General features: G+C 40.5%; 1 pseudogene; it reads right to left on the bottom strand.

Moving 5' to 3' along the window:
• Positions 1-270: 270 nt before the first annotated feature.
• LOC101322803 (large ribosomal subunit protein eL6-like) lies at positions 271-1,925 on the bottom strand (annotated as a pseudogene).
• Positions 1,926-6,192: the final 4,267 nt, after the last annotated feature.

Genomic DNA, 6,192 nt, shown 5'->3' with positions numbered 1-6,192 from the left:
AATTGCCCTCCCCCTTTAATTGAGGTATAGTTTAATTGGGGTACAATACTGTATAAGCATCAGGTGTGCAACATAGTGTTTCACAATTTTTAAAAGTTATATTTCATTTATAGTTACAAAATATTGGTTATATTCCCTGTGTTGTACTATTCCCTGTGTTGTATATATCCTTGCAGCTTTTTTTTTTCAAATGGGTCAGTTATTTAATTATTATTAATTAAATAATAATTAATAATATTATTATTATTATTTAGGTTCTTTGTAAGAAGTTTAGAACACTACTTTGTGAGGATAAATTCTATTTGTGAGAGCAAATACAGAGCGAAGGTAGCCCTGGAGCTGAGGAACAGCTTTGACTCTTCGCAGAATTTGTGAGTCCGCAGCTTTCTGATCTACCTTGCTCTGCTCTGTAATCTCGTAGTTCTCTCTCTGCGTGTTGAAGATCTCACCTTCCTGGTGCCTGAGCTTACGCAGCTTCTTTTTTTTTGCGATACGCGGGCCTCTCACTGTTGTGGCCTCTCCCGTTGCGGAGCACAGGCTCCAGACGTGCAGTCTCAGCGGCCATGGCTCACGGGCCCAGCCGCTCTGTGGCATGTGGGATCTTCCCGGACCGGGGCACGAACCCGTGTTCCCTGCATCGGCAGGCGGACTCTCAACCACTGTGCCACCAGGGAAGCCCACGCAACTTCTTTCTAAAAAAAAAAATTTTTTTTAAAGCATTTTTATTGGCGTATAATTGCTTTACAATGGTGTCTTAGTTTCTGCTGTATCAAAAAGTGAATCAGCTATGTGTATACATATATCCCCATATCCCCTCCCTCTTGCGTCTCCCTCCCACCCTCCCTATCCCACCCCTCTAGGTGGTCACAAAGCACTGAGCTGATCTCCCTGTGCTATGTGGCTGCTTCCCATTAGCTACCTATTTTACCTTTGGTAGTGTATATAAGTCCAGTACATTCTCTCACTTCATCCCAGCTTACCCTTCCCCCTTCCCGTGTCCTCAAGTCCATTCTCCACGTCTGCATCTTTATTCCTGTCCTGCCTCTAGGTTCTTCAGAACCTTTTTTTTTTTTTTTCAGATTCCATATATATGTGTTAGCATACGGTATTTGTTTTTCTCTTTCTGACAGACTCTAGGTCCATCCACCTCACTACAAATAAGTCAGTTTCGTTTCTTTTTATGGCTGAGTAATATTCCATTGTATATATGTGCCACATCTTCTTTATCCATTCATCTGTCGATGGACACTTAGGTTGCTTCCATGTCCTGGCTATTGTAAATAGAGCTACGCAGCTTCTCTCTGAGATGTTCTGGGATTTTCACACCACTGATATCAATTTTGGTGGAGGTGGCAATGACAAATTTCTGGTGTGTTCTACGCTGAGGAACTCAATTGAGGGCCCAGTCACAAGTAGCAAGCCACTGATCAGCTGCTTCAGGAAAATGACCCTCTTGCCTCTGTGGCGCCCAGGGAGGATGATCCGAATGGTCCCAGGAGTGATGCTAGCACACAGTTTTCTCACATGCTTACCGAAGGGTTTTTTGCCAACTCAACAATTTTCGAGGGCACATCTTCAGTAGGATAATACCTAGGCATTTTGCAAAATTTAACCACTCGGGTACCACCATTCTTGACACCACCAACTGGTTTTGTGACAGGAGCAAGAACCTCCACCTTCTTTTTCTTTCTCTTTTCAACCTTGGCTTTATCTTCTGAATACTTCCTCTTGTAAAAGGCCTTTCTGGAGTACATAGCCGATCGGGAATGTCTGCCAGTTCCTCTGACCAGGACAGGGTTTCGGCTTCAGTGGGGCTTCCCCTTCTTAACCTTCTTCACCTTTTTAACCTTGTCACCAGCATCAGCTTTCTTGGCTTCAGGTTTTTTCTCCTTAGTATCTGGCTTCTCAGCTTTTTCACCCGCCATCTTGCAAGATGGGAAAGAGCTCCTTGTAGCTCATTTGTTTTATACATAGTAGTTGTACCTCTTAACCCCCTACCTCTTTCTTGCCCCTCCCCCCTTCCCACTCCCCACTGAGTTGCCCTTTGTTTGTTGAATTGTTTGTGGCCTTGGAGAAATGTTTAATTTCTTCTTCTTTTTTAAAATGTAGTCAAATGTGTTAGTAGCTATTCAGTAGGTAGTTATACCTGGAGAAGCAAGAAGAAGGTGGGAACCTCAGCCTCCATTTCCTTGAATAACAGATTAGGAGCCAGGAGAGGGGACCTTAGGGTTTGAGATGTGGGAGTTGTGTTGGGGGAAAGACCTGCCAAAGGGAGGTGAGTTAGGAAACTTGTAGGATAACCATGTGGTTGGGTCACATGGGAAATATGACTAAGGGCTCTGGAATCAGCCTTTGTGGGTTCAAATCCCAGGACTAATATTACAGAATGACTTTCGCAGGGGGCAGGTAATGAGCCTCCTATGTCTTAGTTTCTTCATGTAGAAATTATTAATATTTTATCTGAGGCTTAAATGAGATAAGGTCTGGCACACTGCTTGGCAGACAGGGAGTGCTTCCTAGAAAAGAAATAGAGAACTTGGGTTAGCTTGTAGGAGGAATGGAAATGAATAGACATATGGAGAAACTCGTAGATTGTAGGTGAGTGAGAGAGGAATGAATGGTCAACCCTCTTTCTGTGGTTAAAATCATGACCATATTACGAAAACAACAATCGAAGGCTGTGGCTTGGAGGTTCAACCTAGAAACTCTAGAACCAGAGAGCTTGTTCCAATTCCAGCCCTACCCCGTACTGGCTTTGTGACATTGGGCAAATCACTAATGTCTCTCTGACTTGGTTTCTTCAACTAAAAGTGTGGAATAATAATTATACCTATCTTAGAGATGAAGAAATGAAAAGTGAGCTAAAATATGTAAAGTACCTAGAAAACTATGACACAGCGTATGTACCTAAAAAAGTTATTATATTACTATTAATCATTTTTCACTGTATCAGGTGCATTTTTACCATCACCTCCTTTAAGTTTTCTGAGATAATTGTTCCTTTCAATACGCATCCACCTATTGCCAAGATACTGTTCCTGATATTACTAGGTCCTAAATTTTGGGGTTGACTTAAATCTGCCCTTCCATCCTCTGGATCTTTCATATTCTCTGCTAAACTAATAATATTCTATGTTATTAATAGATATTGATAACTTCATGTTATCTCTCTCAAATGACATTTGCATTTTAACAAGAATTTTCAAGGCCTTGACTCAAAGCGGTGAGTAATGTGGTTATTTTAGGGATCCTGGCAGAGAGAAACAGTCCTTGGGCTGGGAGAGCTTTCCTAAATTCTAAATTTATATCAAGCCAGCAGCTGCCTACCCTGCTCACTCAGAATATGGAGTGGGGTTGTATTGGTGATCAGGGAGTGATTTAAATCAATTAACCAATACTTTTGTCACTAGTTATATGCCAACAACTGTCTTAGGTAATGTGGGGAAGAATATAAAGATGAATAATCCTTGTTTCAAGGAATTTATAATCTAATTGAAGACATCAAGATGTAGAACAATAAAAAAGATACTTATTCTCATTGCCAAGGTCAGAACAGACCTGAGAATGTTGCCTACTGATCAATATACTGGTGTGAAGTCTTGAGGGCCGGGTCAAACCAGGAAGACGCTTATCTAGATAGGAGCTACTCATAAGATCGTTTTACTGCAGAGCCATAGCAAGAGTAACTGCTTAGAAATGGAGCCAACTCTGAAGTCAGACCACTAAAGGGGGAGTTACGGTATTGAGTTATGCACTGGAGGGAGAGTCTGGATGAAGCATTAACAGAGGGTGAGAGTCTGGGACAGGATGGGAGTGCAGGGCAAGTGAAGGTGGAGGATCCATGTAACTTAGTGGGGACATCTTCCATATGAGTTCTGGCATGACTTGTGAGGTGAGGATGGCATTTTAAAGGAATAAAACTGGGATGAACAAATAATATCTTTTCTCATTTGTCAAATAAGGAAGATTGAAACACGTGAGTACTAAGGAATTGCCCAGCTCTAGTAGTCTATAAGTCAATCATTCTAGGACCAAACAAAAAGCAACAATAGTTAGTATTCAAATCAGCCATATAGACCCATGTTTCCAAATCATAGCTCATCAGAGTTCTTTTGTTCATTTGCCGTGAAATCTTTTAATTTTCTTACATTGTCTCTTGAATGTGTTAAGAAAATGTAGATTCTTAGCTCTCCAAAACTGAAGTGGTCTTCTTTACAAGACAGGAGAAAGAAGAAAAACAAATTTAGCCCAATTCAATGATTTAAACCTAAAGTTAAGCAGACTGAGACAAAATGATAGTGTCCGTTCTCCATTTTTTCCATTGAGCACCAGATCAGCTTTGATGTTCAACATACTTTTCAATTATCCTTCTCTATTTTTAATAGATTAACAGCAAATCAGATGCTTATTGTACAATTCTCTAACAAGGCCAAAAAAAAGTATTACTGAAATGAAAAAGAAAAGAACTAATGAATATTAAAAAAAAAACAATTGTAACTAGTCTTTTTGGTCTTTGGTCTTTTAGTTTTTACCCCTCTTCTTCCCCCTTGCTTCACTCCAAGATGGTGTCTTGGTGTATTTGCTTATATAACCTTATGGTATTGAGTGGAGGGCGTCCTTGTGTTCATAAACCTGTGTCTTCTGGCTCCGTAGTAATATCGGTCGTCAACCTGGTTGGTGCCAGGCCTGAATGCATTCCAGGGCGAAGCTGTTGCTTGGTGTAATTTGTGTTCTGGCCTCTCTGGTTTGATCAGGGCCAGTGGTTTCCCTGGCTGACCGGGTTCACCCCAGTCCTGACTAGTACTAGGGAAACCCCTTGAAGTCTGATTATAACTCCCATTTGGCCCTGGTGCAACAACACTCTTCCCTCCCACTACACATTCCACTTCCTCCCTGACTGGTACTTTTTCTTCCAAACCCCCTTACCAGCTTTCAGTGATAACTGAATCCCATCTAGATCACGCCTCCGAAACCATGCTCACCACCTGATTTACTTTCAGGAGTTTGGGACTCTGGTGGGTGGTAGGGGGAACTGATAAGATGATTGCATTCCAGACGTTCAACAGGAAGCAGAGCAAAAGTCTTCTGTCTGGGAAGGTCCCCAACTCATCTGGGTGTTTCTAAATCCCCCTTAGCTTCTTCACCCATTCAATCAATACATATTAAGAACCTACTGTATGTTAGGCCCTCTGTTAGGTAATGGTGATATAATGGTGAACAAGATAGGGTCCCTGTCCTCTTGGTGCTTATAGAGTAATGGCAGGGGGGAGTACACATGATAAAGAACTCAGCAAACACGTACATAAATGCAATTTTTTAAGTGCTATGAAAGAAACAAATAGGAGTCTGTGTTCCAAATAATAAGGGAGACATTAAAAAACCCATTTCAGAAGGAGTTTGGTGAAGATTTCTGATAAGACACTTAATCTGTTAAGGATGAGAGACAGCCAAACATGTGAAGACAGGAAGAGAATGCAGGGCAAGGCATAGCAAATGCAAAAGCCCGAGATGGTAAAGAGCCTCCAGATGGGTTGGGAAGTAATCTGCAGATATAAGATTTTCCTTCCATTCTTACAGAAAAGTGACATAATTTTGGGGGTATGATTAAGACTACAAACTAGAAACTTGCTGAGTTTTGAACAAGGCTCAGACTAAGGTAAGCAAGTGAGGCACTCACCTCAGGTACAAAATTTAAGGAAGCACCAAAAAACTAAATGGTCAAGGTAAGCATATTTTAAAACATCAAAATTAATGTAAAAAGTCAATGATGAACAAAATATCAAATTTTAAATAAAATACAGAATCAGTATTACTGGATTCTCCTTTTGTCATAGGCTCCAATATGGTTTAGCACGGCTGTGGTATTACTATCATCTCCCAACAGAGATCATTTTACTTTTCCCTTTCCAGTTTGGATGCCTTTTATTTATTTTTCTTACCTAATTTTTCTGGCTAGAACTTCCAGTACTATGCTGAATAGAAGCAGTGAAAGTAGGTATCCTCTAACCTCTTAAAATTTAGAATTCGTAAAAGGAGATGACTGGAATGTCCATAAAGTTTGGAAGGACTGATCTTTATGAGTGTGTCATCAGTTTTGACTTGAATTGATTAATGGTGTTCCATTGTTATACACATATTCATTAACTTAATAAATATTTATTAACATATATGAAAAATTACCGCTAGGCTTTC

The sequence above is a fragment of the Tursiops truncatus genome, chromosome 7, assembly GCF_011762595.2.
Source record: "Tursiops truncatus isolate mTurTru1 chromosome 7, mTurTru1.mat.Y, whole genome shotgun sequence".
NCBI lineage: Eukaryota > Metazoa > Chordata > Mammalia > Artiodactyla > Delphinidae > Tursiops > Tursiops truncatus.
Note: the sequence above shows the minus strand (reverse complement) of the source record. Positions and strands in the feature narration are given on the sequence as shown.